The sequence below is a fragment of the Engystomops pustulosus genome, chromosome 6 (genome assembly GCF_040894005.1).
Source record: "Engystomops pustulosus chromosome 6, aEngPut4.maternal, whole genome shotgun sequence".
Classification (NCBI taxonomy): domain Eukaryota; kingdom Metazoa; phylum Chordata; class Amphibia; order Anura; family Leptodactylidae; genus Engystomops; species Engystomops pustulosus.
Genome location: NC_092416.1, coordinates 148,398,030 through 148,420,818, shown reverse-complemented (window position 1 = coordinate 148,420,818; position 22,789 = coordinate 148,398,030). Strand labels below are relative to the sequence as shown.

Genomic DNA, 22,789 nt, shown 5'->3' with positions numbered 1-22,789 from the left:
TGACACTATAGTGTAAGTGACTGTAGTATCTTTAGGCTCACAGAGGAGCTGCAAGGAAGCGACTACATTTGAGCGTGAATTCTCTATCAACAAGCGATAGCCTGGAGAATCAGTGCACTTTTATACCTGATGGAGACGATCATTAACTGTGAGAAGCTAAATGTCACTTCTGACAATCCTGTACAAAGTCTGACACTTTCTGCTTTACACGAGGTAGCAACAGAAGTCCTGTGGAAGGAAAGATAGGGATATCCTGCATATAATATGCTGCCATGGGGTGCAGCTTCCGTGTGGATAAATTACACAGGTCTTCTGCACCCTATAGGTCCATATTTTACGTTGGCCTGCTGCAGCCTGACTACCTTTGTTTTCTTACACAGGACTGCTGCCACCCCCTCTATGTAAAGCGCTCATGTGCATAGGAGGCAGTTTTTTTGCAATTATATTCTTGTACACAGGTGGCAGTATTATAGTAGTTATAGTCTTGTACATAGGGGTAGTATTATAGTAGTTATATTCTTGTACAAAGGGGGCAGTATTATAGTAGTTATATTATTGTACATAGGGGGCAGTATTATAGTAGTTATATTCTTGTATATAAGGGGCGGAATTATAGTAGTTGTATTCTTGTACATAGGGGGCAGTATTATAGTAGTTATATACTTGTATATAAGGGGCAGAATTATAGTAGTTATATTCTTGTACATAGGGGGCAGTATTATAGTAGTTACATTCCTGTACATAGGGGGTAGTATTATAGTAGATATATTCTTGTACATAGGGGCAGTATTATAGTATTTAGCAACAAAAACTGTGGTAAGCGGCAGCACTCCAAATCCCACATAGGTACGGTGTTTAAATAGAAGAACTTGCTGCACTGCAAAGCATCAAAGAACAACTACAGGAGAGGATATCTATGAAAAAGTTTGCCAAACTGAAGGATTTGAAGCTGGACTGGGCTAAACTAGCCAGTGTGACAGCAGATGGTGCTCCTAGCATGGTGGGGTCTAAGAAAGGCGTAATTGCTCTCATTACCCGAGATGGACAAACATAACCAATCTTATCCAATAACAATGCACTCAGGGGCGCACCTGCCATGAGGCGAGTTGATACTTTTGCCTCAGGGCGGCACGCCTCCTACTGGTGGAGGTGGCAGCATTGTGGAGGCTACCAGGCTGCTCCGCTACTACTTACAATAATAGTTGCATCATTCAGATGCAAGTACTATTGCTGACAGCACCGCGCAGGACGTCCTGTGCGGCACTGCTGTGACACAAGAAGCGCTTACTAGCGCTTCCTGTATCACTACCACAGAGGCAGCCTGGAGGAGCGAGGGGGAGGAGCGAGAGCACCAGATTCAAACCTGTGGCTACTCTCCCTGGAGGTGCACCCCGGCAGAGCTGACCTGAGAAGCCCTGCCCACCAGCCCGGGCCTCCTGCACAGAGGAGACGGCTGCATCCACTGCCATGATGTATCCCCTGCCTGACCTGGACCTGCTGCTGGATATCAGGTAAGTGTAATGTGTATATGTATGTGTCTTCCCTGTATATATATATATATATATATATCTATGTGTGTGTGTGTGTGTGTCTTGTTATGTATATATATGTGTGTGTGTGTGTGTGTGTTCCCTGTTTATATGTGTTTTGTCATGTGTATATGTGTGTAAAACATGTCATGTGTGTGTATATAGAGGTATGACATGTAATAGCTGTATATATATATAAGTGTAATGCATGTGTATATATATAGGTGTAATGCTTGTGTATATAGAAGTATGCCATGTAATAGCTGTATATATAGGTGTAATGCTTGTGTATATAGAAGTATGCCATGTAATAGCTGTATATAAAGGTGTAATGCTTGTGTGTATATAGAGGTATGACTTGTAATAACTGTATATATAAGTGTAATGCATGTGTATATAGAGGTATGACATGTAATAGCTGTACATATAAGTGTAATGCTTGTGTATATAGAAGTATGCCATGTAATAGCTGTATATATAAGTGTAATGCATGTATATATAGAGGTATGACATGTAATAGCTGTACATATAAGTGTAATGCTTGTGTATATAGAAGTATGCCATGTAATAGCTGTATATATAAGTGTAATGCATGTATATATAGAGGTATGACATGTAATAGCTGTACATATATATATATATATATATATATATATATATATATATATATATTGATAGATCGGGCATTTTGGGACGCGGCGATACCTAATGTGTCTGTGATTTTTACTATTTATTATATTTTATATCAGTTCTAGGGAAAGGGGGGTGATTTGAACTTTTAATATTTTATTATTTTTTTTACATTTTTTAAACTTTTTTTTTCTTTTTTTCCCCACTATTTCTTAGACCCTCTAGGGTACATTAACCCTAGATGGTCTGACCGCTCCTGCCATATACTGCAATACTACTGTATCGCAGTATATGGCATTTCTGCTCACTATACATTACAATGAGCCACAGGCCACAGGCTCATTGTAATGCATGTGCAGAAGCCATGTATCCTCGGGTCAAATGAAGACCCGAGGCTACCATGGCAACCCATGCGCCGCCAAATTTGAAGTGCCGCCGGCGACTTTGCCGGCGGCAAAGAAAAGGTTAACACCCACGATCGGTGCAAGCACTGACCGCGGGTGATAGCGATGGGTCTTTGCTGCGATATGCAGCAAAGCCCATCTCTGTATGAAGAGGGCTCAGCCCGTGAGCCTTCTTCATACAACCTTTACAGCTCCATGGCGGATATGTCCGTCACGGAGCGTGAAGGGGTTAATGTAATACTTTTGACACATTTTTGAGATTATGTTTATGTTATACCAATTTTATACTTTGTTACCATGTTTGAAAAAGACATTTTGTAGAAACATCAGCCATTCCTGTACTATGCCGCAATAAAAAGGATGTTTAATATTCAAATTTTGAAGTTTGAAGTTCTAGGATTGATTACACAGTTATCCAGGGGGATCGGATCCCTTCCTAGATACTCACCTGTTTCCTGGAGTGCAATACAAGACTCACTGGAATTGGGAAAAAAAACTAATTGTTTGATGGGTTCATTGTGAGGGGGATTGTTTGGGATTTGATATACACAGAAATCGTAGAGAGGTCACCGCTTTTACAAGATGTATAACTATTCTATGCTCAAAGAAATAAGACTAAAAACAGAATCATAGTTACATAATAGAAGTTTATTGTACTGAATTCGACATTCAACAGATCAGACAAGTAAATAGAAAGATAGATAGAAGGATAGATAGATAGATAGAGAGTAAATAGATAGGGGAAGGGTAAATAGAGGGTAGATAGGAAAGAGAGTAAGATGAATAGATACGGAGTGGTGATAGGCCTCCATATATACAGTCCGGGTGGTAGGGTAACTGCTGCACTGGCTCAGAAGGAGATGTGATGACTTGAGATCTTTCTTGAAATATGATGGTGTATTATAAATTGGTCTCTCATAGAAAGGTGATATTTCGCCATTGGTTATCATAGTACATCCTTATTCGCCCTTGCTGAGGCATTGTGGAACTTCTGAGGATTTCGATGAATCCAACACCATCCATCCAGGCCGGGATCATTTCCATTTCTGCTCTACACAACGGGCAGGTATGTCCTTCCCTCATCCAGCGAATGATGCATTGTCTGTGAAACACGTGTGAGCAGGTAAGGTGGACGATGTGTGCTCCGCCTGCATAGTCCTCTAAACAGATAGGACATGATGGTGGCTCCTCAGGGTCAGCACAAAGTCCATCATCATTAATAGAAGGAGGAGGATCATCAGGGTGCCTGCTAGAGGGTGCAGCACTCCTACCTCCAGATCTCACAGGGGAACGGCTCCTGTAGGTGGTACGTCTCCTACGTTCTGGCGGGCCTTGGTCCATCGGAGATATTCCTCTCTCCCGTTGGCGCAATCTGCTCCGGGTACGGCTGGCTATAGGAGAGTCGTCCAGGAAAGCCTCGGCTGCCATGGGGTCTGCTGATGGACGCTCCCGTGTTCTTCTTCTAGAACGCCTCGGCATTCTTGTTTGTAGGCCAAAAATGGCTGAAAGCACTCCAAACTCTTGTAAAATCACCAAAAAACTAAGTCTTTTGATAGAATCCTGCCACAGAGATACCTCTATCTCCTCTTCTCCTAGGCAAGTGACATTCTATACGGAATTGGAAGGCTAAACCCATCAGACAATGTGACGTCATAATGTAGTTCTGGATACCATCGCCAACCACCATATATTGTGACATCATCAGGCAATATGTAGTATTATCACCTGCTACTTACCTTTTTTTATCTATGCTTTATTAAAGGAAACCTACCATTTAGAATGGCAGGGGTAAGCTGTAAGTACCGAGCACCAGCTCAGGGTGAGCTGGTGCCGATACTTACTTTTGTTAGTGTTATAAACCTCGGTATCGCGGTTTTAACACTTTTTAAACTTTAGAGCAGGAGAGGCTTCGGCGCTGCTATTTCTATGTAGGCGTGCGCAGCGCCGAAGCCTGTTCTGCTCTAGAGTTTAAAAAGTGTTAAAACCGCGATACCGCGGTTTATAACACTAACGAAGGTAAGTACCGGCACCAGCTCACCCTGAGCTGGTGCTCGGTACTTACAGCTTACCCCTGCCATTCTAAATGGTAGGTTTCCTTTAATGTATTTCATTTGAACACAACAATCCAAGATATACAAAGGATATATCTAATAATATACTAAATATAGTTATACAAACACCAATTACCAATCATCTAGGAACATTACAAAGGTTTGTTAATATTCTTTTGGTCTCAATAATATCAAACTGTTACATTAGCTCGCCAGCATGTTTCTAGAACGCAGACTGGTAAGCTCTATTATCTATTATATTAAATAGTTTTATCACCCAAAATTTGCTACTAACATTTCTCATAACTCTGCTTTATATTGGCATCATTTTTAACCGATCCTTTGAGTTTATTATGACGTTAAAAGACTTACAAATCTTACACTTACAAATGTGTAAAATTACAGCTAGTGGTTAAACATTAAAGGATGAAGGGTGATAACACATCTGCAACTTTGCTTTCCTGGGTATATAGGATACTATCAAGTTTCAAAAGTTAACAAAATAAAAATGCAAAGTGCACCATCTGTATACAACCACAATAAAAAACTTTGTTTGAATTGGAAAGATATTTGTTATTGTTTAATATGAATAAAGTAGCATAAAACTATGTATCACAATGTATCACAATAATCAATGTGCCGGGCCCATGCACTTTAAAATATATTCCTCATATGAAACCTGCAGATATACACATAGCGTCATTAAAAAAAAAAAAATCCAAAAAAGGTCCATATCCACAATCTATAGGTATATATTGTTTATAGTACTGTAGGCATAAGACAAGCCGTGGCCTCCATCCACCATTATAGTACAGTTGTTTAATCCAAGTAGTATAATGAAGTGCCTTTGGTATGCCTCTGGTGGTGTGTATATGTATAAAAACTGGTTTACTTACCACGTGGGTCCAGGGGAAAGGTTAGCCATAAGCGTCTTTCACTACTCACATGGACGTCTTTCGCTATTAACAAAACTGGTAACAATGTTATTTTCGGTGCACATGCACACATTCAGGTGCTGGCACATCACAGATACAGGAGTAATTTTACAGCGCCAAGGTTTGTTTGCAAGCAGTAAGGTAATGATTAGAATGGATTTCTGTAGCTTTAATAGATAAATACACTATAAATACACAATAAATAAGCCCTGTATACTACCCACAGGGCAGCATCTGCCATGAGGCGAGATGAAAATATCACCTCAGGCAGCAGAGTGCGGATCCCTTCAAAGAGTGGCGAAACTCAACACACTAAAGAGGGCGATTCGGGCGCCCATTAATGCATGAATCGCCCACCAGCAAAGTAAATCGCGCCTGTCCCTTTAAGAAACAGACGCAATTTATATGTGGAGCGACGCAGCGCCTTTCTGGCTGCTGGCGTTGCTCCGTTCTATATAGCGACACAGGCGCCCGATGATGACATCACACCACCTGTGTCACTATGCGGAGCCACGGGTTTCAGAAGACCCGCACGAAGACCGGACCCGACTGCATCGAGGTGAGTATATGTTCTATTATTTTTCATGTACTTTCATTAATTAAATTTTACTAATAATTGGGTGGGGAGGTGGCATTTTATACTGGTAGGGTGGGGGGTGGGTACTGTATATATTATATGGGGCTAGAAAACATTTTATACTGGGGGGGTGCTGTATATATTATATGGGGCCATAATAATTTTATAATAGGGGGCTGTATATATTATATAAGGCCAGATTCTTTTTTTCCAGAGGGTAGGCTTTATATATTTATATGTGGCCAGATTTCAGCTGAAGGGTATACGGTATATTACTAAGCTGGGGGGGGGGGCTGTATATGGGATACAGTATATTACTAAGCTGGGGGGCTGTATATGGGATACAGTATATTACAAAGCTGGGAGGGCTGTATATGGGATACAGTATATTACTAAGCTGGGGGGCTGTATATGGGATACAGTATATTACTAAGCTGGGGGGCTGTATATGGGATACAGTATATTACAAAGCTGGGAGGGCTGTATATGGGATACAGTATATTACTAAGTTGGGAGGCTGTATATGGGATACAGTATATTACTAAGCTAGGGGGCTGTATATGGGATACAGTATATTACTAAGCTGGGGGGGCTGTATATGGGATACAGTATATTACTAAGCTGGGTTGGTGTATATGGGATACAGTATATTACTAAGCTGGGGGCTGTATATGGGGTACAGTATATTACTAAGCTGGGGGGCTGTACATGGGATACAGTATATTACTAAGCTGGGGGGCTGTACATGGGATACAGTATATTACTAAGCTGGGTTGGTGTATATGGGATACAGTATATTACTAAGCTGGGGGCTGTATATGGGGTACAGTATATTACTAAGCTGGGGGGATGTATATGGGATACAGTATATTACTAAGCTGGGGGCTGTATATGGGATACAGTATATTGCTAAGCTGGGGGGGCTGTATATGGGATACAGTATATTACTAAGCTGGGTTGGTGTATATGGGATACAGTATATTAGTAAGCTGGGGGGCTGTACATGGGATACAGTATATTACTAATCTGGGGGGAATGTATTTGGGATACAGTATATTACTAAGCTGGGGGGCTGTTTATGGGATACAGTATATTACTAAGCTGGGAGGCTGTATTTGGGATGCAGTATATTACTAAGCTGGGGGGCTGTATATGGGATACAGTATATTACTAAGCTGGGGGGCTGTATATGGGATGCATTATATTACTAAGCTGGGGGGTTGTATATGGGATACATTATATTACTAAGCTGGGGGGCTGTATATGGGATACAGTATATTACTAAGCTGGGGGGCTGTATATGGGATACAGTATATTACTAAGCTGGGGGGCTGTATATGGGATACATTATATTACTAAGCTGGGGGGTTGTATATGGGATACATTATATTACTAAGCTGGGGGGCTGTATATGGGATACAGTATATTACTGAGCTGGGGGGCTGTATATGGGATACAGTATATTACTAAGCTAGGGGGCTGTATATGGGATACAGTATATTACTAAGCTGGGGGGGCTGTATATGGGATACAGTATATTGCTAAGCTAGGGGGATGTATATGAGATACAGTATATTGCTAAATATGCTAAATACAAAACGCTTGCAGTAAAATTGCATTGATGCATGTGTTTTGTTAACACAATGTTGACAGCAATGTAATTGGACAAATCTCTTCTCAGCTGTTGTGATGCGTTTGAAAACGTATGTAATAACCTCACCCTTAGGCTTCATTCACACTACCATATGGGGGACGTATGCACGACCGCAAGCCTGCACGGCTACGGCCTGGCGGGCATACGTTTGTGTGAATGCAGCCTTATTGTCTACAGAGAGGACTATGGCTGATGGCGGCCCCCAGACCAGTCTGGGGCTGATGCTGCTGAAATTTTATTTAAGTTATTTTCTGCGGTTTTTTATTTTTTGTTTACAGAGGCACATTTAGGGAGGAACACATAATATATGTGTTCCTTGCTTTACTCAAATGTAGATCACAGATAACAGTGATCTAATGGTAAGAGCCCATTGGATCAGTGTCATCAGTGATCTGTATACAGAGACCTGCAGAGAGGATGCATACAGCACCTTCCCTGCAGCCTCTCTCTGTATACAGTTGCTACTGTGACAGGAGACTGATAATAATCGGGCCCCTTTCCCAGTACACAATCGAGCTGTCACATAGACAGCACGATCCTGTTACAGGCTGTGTGCTCGATCGCACACAGATCAGGAGCACAGCCCCGGCAACAGATATCCCGGCCCACCCCTCGCCGTCTCCATAGCTGCCTCCACACGCTGTCTCCATAGCTGCCTCCACACGCTGTCTCCATAGCTGCCTCCACACGCCGTCTCCATAGCTGCCTCCACACGATGTCTCCATAGCTGCCTCCACACGCCGTCTCCATAGCTGCCTCCCCACGCCGTCTCCATAGCTGCCTCCCCACGCTGTCTCCTTAGCTGCCTTCAAACACCGTCTCCATAGCTGCCTTCAAACGTTGTCTCCATAGCTGCCACTTCATGTTGTCTCCATAGCAGCCTCCACACGTCGTCTCCATAGCTGCCTCCAAAAGTCGTCTCTATAGCTGCCTCCAAAAGTCGAGCTGTGTCAGGCTCATTATTTGTGTGTTTCACCAGATACGTTATGGAACTTGGTCACTCTGTCGCCACTATGCTGTGTTATCGACTAAATATACCTCACCTCCTTTGGTTCCTCTCTGCCGCCATAACCAGGCCAAATACTGATAAGTACACTGCTAAATGTTATCCTCGCCTAAAGGAATTTTTTAAATTGGTTTGAAGCCTGAGTCCATTTGGGGTATGTCGCCATACCACTCTCTAGCCTGCCGCTGCTGCCTCTGCATACCGTCCCCTATAGTGTCAGGGTCAATTATTGGATGTTTTAGATGCTATCTAGCTTCATTCTGTCACTCTGTCATGGCCATGCTGTTGCCCATAATTTTTGCATAATGGTGCGATTAGGCAGCCTCAGAGGCATCCATTCATGCTGCCCCTGCTGTTTCCTGTCCATTTCCGTGGTGTTTCCATCATTTTCTGAGGTCTCCAGGTTTTTGGCCAAGCTTCCCTGTGCAGAGCCTTGGTCCCCTTGAAAAATGCTCGAGTCTCCCATTGATTTCAATGGAGTTCGTTATTTGAAACGAGCACTCGAGCATCAGAAAAAGTTCGACTCGAGTAACGAGCACTCCAGTATTTCAGTGCTCGCTCATCTCTAGTGCTGTACATGCTATAATTCAAGTAGAATATATATATATGACTGTGGTATTTTTAGGGACCCCGGGTGGAGATGCTGCACGGAGCTGAAGATATCTGGCCGTGAACTCAGCAGTGATTATTCATGGATTGGAGAACCCGGAATAAAGTCCTGCTGATGGAAGAGATTGTCGTGTATAAGGTACTAGACGCCACCAATGACTCCCAGGACCTGCAGTCAGTCTCACAGTGTCAGGGAGCTGTCTGTAGGGATGTTAATTGTTAGTAAAGTTTTTAGCATTTACTTAACAGGGAGCGGGCAATGGGGAGGGTGGGGGGCAGCATTTTAATATTCGCCTCAGGCAGCAAATATGCTAGAATCGGCCCTGAATACACTGCCTCATCCACCAACAAGCGCTGTGTAGGAGATCACTGAAGTGGGACTCTGTTATGAAAATTGTGGTATCTTGCTTTAACTTCATCAGAGCTAATGCACTAAACCACAGACAATTTCAGGAATTTCTGTCTGAACTAAATGTTACCTATGGAGATGTTCTGCACCACACAGAAGTCCGTTGGCTGAGTCGTGGGAGAGTTTTGAGACGTTTCTATGACTTGCTTCCACAGATTACAACTTTTCTTCTTTCAACAAACAAGGAAGCACCGGAACTGAATGATGAAGAATGGAGATGGCACCTCGCCTTTCTGACAGATGATGTAACAGAGCTACTCAACAGTTTCAATGTGCAACTTCAAGGAAAGGGGAAGCTCATCTGTGATATGGCATCACAGGTAAAAGCATTCCGAATAAAATTAGGCCTCCTCATCAAGCGAGTGAAGGAGGAAAATTTTTGCCGTTTCCCCACAACTCACAAGCTGTTAGAAGAGAAACCGCTGATTGAATTCCCGAAAGATGTGTGGATGTGTGGAGTCACTAGAAAAGTTGGAAAAGGAGTTCCAATTTAGATTTAAAGAGCTTCACCTCCATGAACAGGACATACAGCTTTTTCCGTAACCCATTTTCTATGGATACCAAATGGAACTGGCTGAGCTGTAGAATTGTGACTCTCTGAAAGACGTGTTCAAGTCAAGCAGCTTGCACAATTTCTATGCATCGCTCCCCTCTGAGACATATCCTCATCTCCGGAACCATGCACTCAAAATGCCGACCATATTTGGCAGCACATCTAAAATCTCCGAATAGATCCAGACTAAGTGGTAACAAACATGGAACCGGACATTGACCATTTTATCGACCAAAAGCAGGCCCATACTTCCCATTGAGATGCTGGTAAGTACTTGCTCTTTACTTTAAATATTGAATTTGTTCCTGCTTTGTATTTTTTAAAATAAGATATGTGCAGTGTACAAGGGAATTTCGTATTTTTTTATTTTTAAACTTTGGTCCGGCCCTCCAACGGTTTGAGAGGGACCGTGAAAGTCCCCCTATGTTGAACAATATTGAACGTGAATGACATAAAAAAAAACCACAAAAAACTCTCGTAATATACAATTTTTAATCAAACACCCTCACAAAAAATGTTCTAAAAAGTGATCAAAAAAAGTTAGATGATAAAATATGATACAACTGAAAAGAACAACTCTTTTTGTTAAAAATAAGCCCTCAACCAGATCTGACAACATAAAAGTACAGAAGTTATGGCCCTGAAATGTTGTCGATAGTTCGTGATTTTCTCCAATATTGGTTTTGCTCATTAAAATTAAGCAAAGACAAGAAAAACTACATAAATGAGGTATCACCTCAATCGTAGTGAACCAGAGAATAAAGATAAAATATTAGTTTTATGTTACGGTGAGCGGGGGAAAGAAACGTGCTAAAAATCCAAAATAAAAATTGATAATTTTGTTTGTATCCCCCTTGAAATAGTTAATTAAATCTCTTAAATAAGCTCTGGACCCCAAAAATGAATTATCTATACATTGGGGGTCATTTACTAAGGGCCTGATTCGCGTTTTCCTGACGGGTTACCGATTTTCCCTGAATTGTCCCGGGATTTTGGCGCATCCGATCGGATTGTGTCGCATCGGCGCCGGCATGCACGCAACGGAAATGGGGGGTGCGTGGCCAAATGAAAACCCGACGGATTCGGAAAAACAGCCGCATTTTTTTTAAAAAAAGTGACGCTGGACTCGCGCTTACCTTCACCGGGTATAGGCCGGTAAACTTCAGTGCATTCCGGAGGGCCTCGGCGGACTTCAGCACAGCAGCGACACCTGGTGGACGTCGGAGGAACGTACATCTAATAAATTCATCCTCTAGACTGAACAAGCAGCCTAATTAGGACTGGTGGTAGATGTTCTTTAAGGCCGTGTTCACAAGATATGATTCAATAGCATTATGAAATGTATTTCAAGTACGTCCACAATCTCTCCTCCCTGAGCACTGATGTATTTAGAACTAAACCCTTGTGTTCAGTAAATAATATTTTTTCAATGTCAGCAAGCAGAGATGTTACTGGACTGAAGATAGTGGTAGATATTGTCGAAGGAGAGATGTGTAATTGAACTTTGGTGCGTTGTAAGTAGCAACAGGACTGTGATCAATTCATTTAGGCCTCATGCAAACTAATGCAATGAGGACCGTGACCTGGACGCACAATTTGTATCTGGATCACAGTCCCCATAGACGTCTATGGCACCCGGTCACAGTGCTGTGAGGACAATGTTTTCCATTTTTATTTACCTGCCCAAAATTATACATAATATTATATGTACTCCTAACCCGACCCCTCCTCACATGGCCTCCTCTACCTGTGGCCTTTGTCCTGTATCCTCCTCTACCTGTGGCCTCCTGTCCTGCATCCTCTTCTACCTGTGGCCTCCTATCCTCCATCCTCCTCTTTCTGTTGCCTCCGCCTGTAGCCCCCTGTCCTGTCGCCTCCTCCTGTATCCTCCTCCTGTCATCCATACTCCTTTACCTGTGGCCTCCTGTCCTCGAAACTCCTCTTCCTGTTGCCTGCTCCTGTGGCCTCTTGTCCTGTGCCCCCCCCCCCCCTGTGCCCCCATCACCCCGGTCTGTATGTATACAGAGATACAGCTGTGATGTCACCAGGGCCGGATTAAGGTTGGTGGGGGCCCCCACTGAGTGCAGCGTGCATACACGTCCTCCTGCTTCCTTTCCACTATCCCAGCAGTAACACAGCTACATACAGCCGCCTCACCCCCAGTAACACAGCTACATACAGCCGCCTCACCCCCAGTAACACAGCTACATACAGCCCCCTCGCCCCCAGTAACACAGCTACATACAGCCGCCTGGCCCCCAGTAACACAGCTACATACAGCCGCCTGGCCCCCAGTAACACAGCTACATACAGCTGCCTGGCCCCCAGTAACACAGCTACATACAGCCGCCTGGCCCCCAGTAACACAGCTACATACAGCCGCCTCATCCCCAGTAACACAGCTACATACAGCCGCCTCGCCCCCAGACTGATATATACACACCTTTATATACTTATATACACACAGATAAAGTTCTACACGCATATACTTGCACCCATATATACACACACATTTATGCACTCATATACATTTATACACTAATACACAGAGTATATACAAACTCATAAAGTATATACACACATACTGCAAATACACATATAGTATATAGAGCATATACATACATACCATATACCCAGCATAATATATAAATATAATTTAAATGTACACACATATATGCATGTATAAATACAGTATATGCATCTATACACAGTAGATGCATATATACCTATGTACACAGTATATACACAGTAGATGCATATATACCCATGTACACAGTATATACACAGTAGATGCATATATACCCATGTACACAGTATATACACAGTAGATGCATATATACCCATATACACAGTATATACACAGTAGATGCATATATACCCATGTACACAGTATATACACAGTAGATGCATATATACCCATGTACACAGTATATACACAGTAGATGCATATATACCCATGTACACAATATATACACAGTAGATGCATATATACCCATGTACACAGTATATACACAGTAGATGCATATATACCCATGTACACAGTATATACACAGTAGATGCATATATACCCATGTACACAGTATATACACAGTAGATGCATATATACCCATGTACACAGTATATACACAGTAGATGCATATATACCCATGTACACAGTATATACACAGTAGATGCATATATACCCATATACACAGTATATACACAGTAGATGCATATATACCCATATACACAGTATATACACAGTAGATGCATATATACCCATATACACAGTATATACACAGTAGATGCATATATACCCATATACACAGTATATACACAGTAGATGCATATATACCCATATACACAGTATATACACAGTAGATGCATATATATCCATATAAACAGTATATACACAGTAGATGCATATATACCCATAAACACAGTATATACACAGTAGATGCATATATACCCATATACACAGTATATACATATATACACATAAATAAACAGTATATACACAGTAGATGCATATATACACATAAATAAACAGTATATACAAATATACGCATATATACACATAAACAGTATATACATATATACACATAAACAGTATATACATATATACACATATATACACATAAACAGTATATACATATATACACATAAATAAACAGTATATACAAATAAATAAACAGTATATACATATATACACTGTATATACATATATACACACAAATAAATACATATGTATATACTTACCTTTTAGGGTGACCGGCCGTGGCTTCAGGTGGGTGTTCAGGCGGGTTGGGGGTCTTTCGGTTGTTGTTCAGCTGGGAGGGGGTCGGCGGTGCTTGTTCACGCGGGGGGGTGTCATTTGTTCGGACGGGGGGGGGCGCCGGGTGCTTTTTCATGCGGGGGGGGGGGGGGGTGACTATTGTTCAGACGGGGAGCAGGGCGCCAGGTGCTTTTTCAAGCAGGGAGCGGAGTGGGGGGGGGGGTCGCTTGTTCGGCCGGGGAGGGGCGGCGGGTCCTTGTTCGAGCAGGGGGGGTTGATGTTACGGCCAGGCACGGCGGGGGATGGGCGGGCCGGCAGGCGGTCACCTGTGTCGGGCTCTCTTGTTCGGCCGGGGTTGTGAAGGGGGGCGGTGGGTGCCTGTTCGAGCGGGGGGCGGGGCAATCGAGCGGGTTTAACTTGTTCAGATGGGCCAGCGGGGGTTGGTTGCTCGGCCACGCATGCATGGGGATCGGCGGGCGGGAGGGCTGTAACCTGTGCCGTGGGGGGCGGCCCTGGAGGCGGTGTCACCTGTGCTGAGGGGGCGGCCTGGGAGGTGGAAGCGGTGTCACCTTTGACGGGGGCGTCTCTGTGGTGCAGGGGGATGAGCGGGGAGGCGGTCACCTGAGTCTGGGAGCGGACATCTCAGACGGGTGGCCCGGGGGGTGTGATCTGGTGGGGGCCCCTAGGGGGGGTAAGATGGTGGGGCCCCGGGGCTCGAGCCCGTGAGCCCCGCCTATAATCCGGCCCTGGATGTCACCGCCACAGTGCTCCTTGTGCAGCCTCTGCCTGCAGCCTGTGTAAGTGTTACACTGACCACAGCCAGGACCTGCAGCACTGTCCCCATTACCCCCGGTCTGTATGTATACAGAGATACAGCATTGATGTCACCACCACAGCACCCCCTGTGCAGCCTCTGCCTGCAGCCTGTGCAAGTGTTACACTGACCACAGCCAGGACCTGCAGCACTCTCCCATATCCCCCGGTCTGTATGTATACAGAGATACAGCAGTGACGTCACCACCAGAGTGCCCCCTGTGCAGCCTCTTCCTGCAAGCTATGTGTTAGGCTGGATTCACACGACTGGTGCCTGCCGTACCGTAGCACGGTGGGCACACGGCAGCGCGCGGGGAGAGGAGGAGGGGGAGAGCGCTGCTCACCCCCGACCCTCTCCATAGGGATACATGACGCACGGCGCCGTATGCCCTGAAAAAATAGGACATGTCCTATTTTTTCACAGGGTACGGTAGGGCGCCACGCGCCCATTGCCGTCTATGGGGGACGTATATCGGCCATATATACGTCGCCCGTATATACGTCCCCCTTGCGGTAGTGTGAATGCAGCCTTACACTGACCACAGCCAGTACCTGCAGCGGCTGCCGTTCTGGTTGTGATGTCACTGCTGCGCCTCTGTATACATGCAGTCAAGGAGTGGTGGGACGTACAGCCCTGGACCGGAGCAGCAGACGAGGGAAGTACAACTGCTCTCTTGTTTTGACGCCCCGATCTCTCTCACCTCAGATAACCCCTTTAATTATAAATGGCACTGTATATGTTGGTGGTCCAGTAGTTTAGGGTTAGTAGGACTAGGTGTAGTTGGCTTAGGGTTAGTGGTCACATTTAGGTTCCCAGTGGTCATGCCTCCCAACTTTTGGGTAGGAGAAAGATGGGAGAAAGCCCCTCCCCGTATTTTCCAAAACACGCCCATTGCCCCACCCGAAAGCATACTATAATATTGACCGTAATGGCCCCTTCATAGCAAAACACCCCCTTACTGTGGACCCCCCCCCCCCCTATGGACCAGTATAATACTACCTAATGTAACTCTGCTACATATAAACATAAAACCCCTCTTACATTTTAACCTCCTTTACATTTGGTTTTCCTCCAGCCTCCTCATGTTGCGTTATGTTTCTAGGTGGGGCAAAGGGTGGGATAATGGGCGTGGTTTAAGGCAAAAGGGAGGGACTTTTTGTCCCTCTTTCTTCTGCCCAAAAGTTGGGAGGTGTATAACTGGCATTGTGGCTCGGTGATGAGAGGCCTGATGCCAGGGATATAACATGATGCTGAAGCCAGCAAATGTCTCTAGTAATCACCCGCCATATACATGTAAGAAGAGACTGGCAGGACTGGCTGCTGCAGCACTGAGTATATTCATATCTAGAGAAACCTAAACATCACCCAGCAGATGCTTTTTATTTCCCATTATAGTTTAGATAATATAAAAGGAAAGTTATTATAATCATTTCTACTGAAAATAGTGTCTTGTCAGCTGCATCTGTCACCATAGCAACAGTATGAATGAACAGCCAATAGGATTGCACTGTTTAGTTTTGAACCAGGAAAAAAAATCCGTTATCTTCAGACTGTTACGAGAGAAGAAAGAAAATGGACACTGGATATTCCCCCGACTATGGATCGTGTAAGTAGACTGGCAGGGACTTTGCTAAAATCATGAATATCAGGTTGATGGGGAGTGAACACCCATCTCCTCCACAGATCAGCTGATAAACAGAAAGCAGACAGCGCCATTCTCTGTGTAGTGGCTGAGCAGTGTCACTGCAGTTTGGCTGGTCTGAGCACTACATAGAGAACGGCGCTGTCTTCTTCCTGGTCCCTTCTCTGTATATCCGCTGATCTGTGGGGGTGCTGGGTGTAAGACCCCATCAATCTAATATCTAAGACCTCTTCTATGGAGATGTTACAGAATAATAATTGATATTGTTGTTCTTCCTCTTCAGTCTACGCCAGCATCCCTCCGGAAGAGCTTCTGAGACGGCTGGCCTTCTGCGCTGGACTCCTTCCATCTCCCCTGTTCAAGATGGAGCGCCTGATGCCGACCAACCCTGCAGCCCAGCAGCAATTCCTCCGAAAAGAAGAAGAACCTCCTAGAGCAAGAGCCATGGACAGGACTCTGTTACTTAGAGCGGCCATGGTCAGAGAGCTCTGTGCTGACTCCGATGAGGAAGAAGAGCGGCCATGCTTCATCAAACTACAGGTGAAGAAGAGGAAAAGGGAGGAAGACTCTGAAGAGGAAGCAGAGCCCCCAAGAAGACGCAGGATGAGGCAGCACAGCACCTGCCAATTTCTACTCAGCCACCAGAGAAGATCCTGGCTGAAGATCCTGCTCCCAGGCAGCCAATGTTTCATCAGTGCAAGATGGCTGCTGGAGGATTATTGGTAATTATATAATAATAGAGTCATAGTGATATAGTAATAATAATAGAGTATTAATAAAGTATTAATAATATAGTTTAATAATAGTATTTATGGAGTACAAAAAATAGTAGTAATAATAATAGTAATATTATAGTAATAATGAAGTATTAATAATATATTAATAATAGTAATATTTTAGTTAAAAAATGAAAAACTATTAGTGATAATAAAATAAGCATAATAATAGTAATATTATAGTAATAGAATTTTATTATAATGCAGTCAGTACAAGAGTAGTAATATAGTAATATAGTAATTAAAAAATAGTAATATTATAGAAGTAAGAAAAAAAGGAAAAATATAGTAGTAGAAAAACCCATAGGAATAATAATAATATAGTCATAGTAATATCAATAATAAATATTAATATTAATAAATATTAACAATAAATAATAATTATTAATATTACTATGACTATACTATTACTACTATTAATAATAAATAATAAATGTTATTAATATTATTATTTAATTATTATAAATGTTATTAATATTATTATGTAATTATTTATTATTATTTATTAAGTACATTATTATTTATAGTTAATTATTAATATTAAATAATTAATAATAAATAATTGTTATACATAACAATTATTTATTATTAATAATTATTAAGTATAGTCATAGTAATAGTTATAAATATTAATATTAATAAATATTAATATTAATAAATATTAATAATAAATAATTATTTTTAATATTACTATGACTATACTATACTATTACTACTATTAATAATAAATAATAAATGTTATTAATATTATTATTTAATTATTTATTAAGTATATTATTATTTATAATTCATTAATATTATATAATTAATAATAAATAATTGTTATACATAACAATTATTTATTAATTAATTATTAAGTATAGTCATAGTAATAGTTATAATAAATATTAATATTAATAAATGTTAATAATAAATTATTATTAATATTACTATGGCTATACTATACTATTACTACTATTAGTAAGAAATAATTAATTGTATTAATATTATTATTTATACATTTTTTATTATTCATTAAGTATATTATTTATGATTAATATTTATTAATATTCATATTTATTATTATTAATATTACTATGACTAGTCATAGTCATAATAGTCATACAAAATAGGCATAATAATAGCAGTAATAGTATAGTATAGTCATATTAATATTAAGTATATATATATATATATATATGTATATAACAATATTATTAATATCACTATGACTATACTACTATTATTATGCCTATTTTATGCCTATTTTATTATTACTATTATGACTATTTTATTATATAGTAATAATAAAATAGGCATAATAAAATAGGCCTAACAATAGTAGTAATATTGTAGTAATAAAATTTAATTATAATGTAGTCACAATAATAGTAGTAATATAGTACAGTAATAATAAATTAGGAATATTATAGTAGTAAAAAAAAAAAGAGGAAAAAATATATAAATATAGTAGTTATAGTCATTAGTCATAGTAATAGATATATTTTAGTAATAATAAAGTAGTCATAATAATAGGAATATTATAGTAATGATAAAATAGTAGTAGTAGTAGTAATAATAGAATATTATAGTAGTAAAAGCAAGAAAAATAAAGTAATAAAACAACATAGTAATAATATAGTGATAATAATAGTAGTTATTTAGTTATAGCGTTATATTACAAATATTTTCATAGAATTATTTAAATAAAAATAGGATAGTAATAACCCATATATCCTGCACCTGTATCTGGCACGGACCCGCTCCACAGTCCAGCACCGCCCCATTGGACGAGGTCCAACGCCTAGTAGTATTATAGGGACAGACTATTATAATATAGTTACTTGAGTAATTATAATACATTTGATCCAGGGTTTCAGAACCAATCGCCGTTTCCAGGGGTCAAGAAGGAATTTTTCCCTGTGGCACAAGATCGTGTCCAGGTTTTTTGCCTTCTTCTGGATCAAAATGTTTAGGTTTAGGGATTTATTATAAAATTATAAGATAAATCTAGAACAATATAGAGCAGTAATAATAGTGTAATAGTTTTAGTAATTTAATAGTAATTATAATTGTTATATTATAGTCGTGATCCAGGGATTCAAAACCGATCGCCTTTTCCCGGGGTCAAGAAGGAATTTTTGCCTGAGACTGAAAACTGTGTCCAGGTTTTTTGCCTTCTTCTGGATCAATGACTTTAAAAATAGAGAATAATAAAAATGACATTAGAAATCTCACTGTGTGTCCTCTTCATTTCTTGTTTTAGTATAAAAGAAAATATTTTAAAGGGTCTTCCAGCAGTTCTGACCATAAGAAGTTACAGCCAGTGCTGGACCCAGTTCACATCTCTGTCAGGTCATCAGTTATTTGCATCAGTTATTTTGAGCCTAAACCAGCAGTGGTCAAACAAACAGAACAGGAGCAAGTCTTTTCCTTATACCTTCATATTGTCACTGGAAAGAGTTGCACCTGTTCTGTGTATTTGACCGCTCCTGCTATTGGCTCTCAATAACTGATGCTAATAACTAAAAATTAGAGCAAATAATAAAACTGGGCCTAAGGTATTATCCCTGGAGAACGGTGTAGCCATGTCCTTGTTGTTAGTAGCAACAGGACTGTAATACATGGATTTATATTCCAGGGTTGTAGCTGGACTTGGAACACTGGAGTGCACTGGGGTGTGAGACCTCTTCACTGAACACATCACAGACCCTTCCCCTGCCCTGAGTAAGAGTAGAAGTGGGATTCTGGTTAGATATCACAGCACAGGGGGGCAGTCTGAGTGCAGATATAACACAACAATGTGAGGACACTCTCCTAGGGTTGCAAGTCCAGCTACAATCCGAGACTACAAATGCTTTTTTCACAGTCCTACTGCTACTAACAAACCTCTAATATCATTGTGGTGTAAAACTCAGCACTACAATATTCACCAATACAATTGCCAAGCTGACACTTACTGGAATTTCAGCACAAGAAATCTGCAGTGTATTCCGGAGACTGTGTAGTATATAGGATTGATGATAATCCTGTGCACACAATGCAGAAAATATCTTTAGCGGAAACTGATGTATTGCAGAGTATTATCAGTGTCAGCCTATACACTTGCATAGGCTGGCACTGTGCCAGTAAGATGACGTCACAGAAGCCATCTTACCGGCAATTCTTGCAAGTAACTCTGGGGTCCAGATCGGACCCCAGAGTTGCTATAGCAACGGTTCGGGGGGGGGCGATCGTGGGGGACAGACCCCCCAGATGCATGTTAGATGCCGCGGTCGCACTGACCGCGGCATTTAACGGGTTAAGCACCCGCGATCGGAGACAACTCTGATCGTGGGTGTTACACTGGCTATTAGTTACAGCCGGCACCCCGTGTTTCCCGATGCCGGTTTGGCTCTGATCCAGAGCCGAGCTGGCATAAGCGCCGTGGCGGATATTTTCGCCACTGAGCGCTAAGTCACTGCGCTCCGTGGCGGATATATCCGCCATGGAGCGTGAAGGGGTTAAAGGGGTTTTAGTAAGTCTGATTGTTAGCCTCTATCCACAACAATCTGATTGGTGGGGGGTCTGACTGCTGGGACCATTGATCACAAGAATCGGGATCCTGTTCTCTCTAATGGGTGAAGCACCAGGTAAAGCTCATGTCTTCTACTCCATTGAATATGGGAGCATAGACATTGAAGCGGAGTCCTGGAGATACCGGAGCGCTGTGCTCCAGAATTTCGAACACTCACCTACTATGGAATGGAGAGGAAGGACACATGCACATGTACAGTATAATATGTATATAACACTACGCATCACTGACAGTTAGAGATGAGCGAACATGCTCGTCCGAGCTTGATGCTCGGTCGAGCATTAGGGTACTCGAAACTGCTCGTTGCTCGGACGAATACTTTGCCCGCTCGAGAAAATGGCAGCTCCCGCCGTTTTGCTTTTTGGCGGCCAGAAACAGAGCCAATCACAAGCCAGGAGACTCTGCACTCCACCCAGCATGACGTGGTACCCTTACACGTCGATAGCAGTGGTTGGCTGGCCAGATCAGGTGACCCTGGGATAGACTAGCCGCTGGCCGCGCTGCTCGGATCATTCTGTCTCTGGATGCCGCTAGGGAGAGAGCTGCTGCTGGTCAGGGAAAGCGTTAGGGTGTTCTATTAGCTTACTGTTAGGCAGGAGTGATTCTCAAAGAACCCAACAGCCCTTCTTAGGGCTACAATAACGTTCTACTTTTTTTATTTTAATTTGCATCTTTTACCATTTTGTGAGGAATTAGCAGGGGGACTTGCTACCGTTGTGTTTAGCTCTTAGTGGCACACATATCCATAGCAAAGACCGAAGTGGGAAAATTCAGTAGGGGTTGGATTTCTATTAGGCAATAACTCAGTGTCATCTCATCTGGCATAGTAGTGTGCTTCCTTTGATACTTGGCTAGAAAATAGCCATAGGAGAATACAAATAGCTTCTTGAAGCCTACAGTAGCGTTCTATATATTTGATTTCTGGTTGATCTGCTGGTGGCTGTAGTTTCTGCAGTGCATGTACTTGCCAATTCTGAGCAATTTGTAGTGAGACTTGCGACCGCTGTGTTCTGCGCTTAGTGGCGCACATATCCATAGCAAAGGCTGAAGTGGGAAAATTCAGTAGGGGTTGGATTTCTATTAGGCAATAACTCAGTGTCATCTCATCTGGCATAGTAGTGTGCTTCCTTTGATACTTGGCTAGAAAATAGCCATAGGAGAATACAAATAGCTTCTTGAAGCCTACAGTAGCGTTCTATATATTTGATTTCTGGTTGATCTGCTGGTGGCTGTAGTTTCTGCAGTGCATGTACTTGCCAATTCTGAGCAATTTGTAGTGAGACTTGCGACCGCTGTGTTCTGCGCTTAGTGGCGCACATATCCATAGCAAAGGCTGAAGTGGGAAAATTCAGTAGGGGTTGGATTTCTATTAGGCAATAACTCAGTGTCATCTCATCTGGCATAGTAGTGTGCTTCCTTTGATACTTGGCTAGAAAATAGCCATAGGAGAATACAAATAGCTTCTTGAAGCCTACAGTAGCGTTCTATATATTTGATTTCTGGTTGATCTGCTGGTGGCTGTAGTTTCTGCAGTGCATGTACTTGCCAATTCTGAGCAATTTGTAGTGAGACTTGCGACCGCTGTGTTCTGCGCTTAGTGGCGCACATATCCATAGCAAAGGCTGAAGTGGGAAAATTCAGTAGGGGTTGGATTTCTATTAGGCAATAACTCAGTGTCATCTCATCTGGCATAGTAGTGTGCTTCCTTTGATACTTGGCTAGAAAATAGCCATAGGAGAATACAAATAGCTTCTTGAAGCCTACAGTAGCGTTCTATATATTTGATTTCTGGTTGATCTGCTGGTGGCTGTAGTTTCTGCAGTGCATGTACTTGCCAATTCTGAGCAATTTGTAGTGAGACTTGCGACCGCTGTGTTCTGCGCTTAGTGG

At 41.9% G+C, this 22,789-nt stretch overlaps 1 protein-coding gene across 1 annotated transcript in view; it reads left to right on the top strand.

The window, feature by feature from the left end:
* Positions 1-1,341: 1,341 nt before the first annotated feature.
* The window catches only part of LOC140064634 (uncharacterized), an 80,409-nt gene continuing 58,961 nt past the window's right edge, over positions 1,342-22,789 (top strand). The window contains exon 1 of the mRNA XM_072111715.1: positions 1,342-1,511. The gene's annotated coding sequence lies outside the window, so the exon portion shown is untranslated. The remainder of the gene's footprint in view (positions 1,512-22,789) is intronic.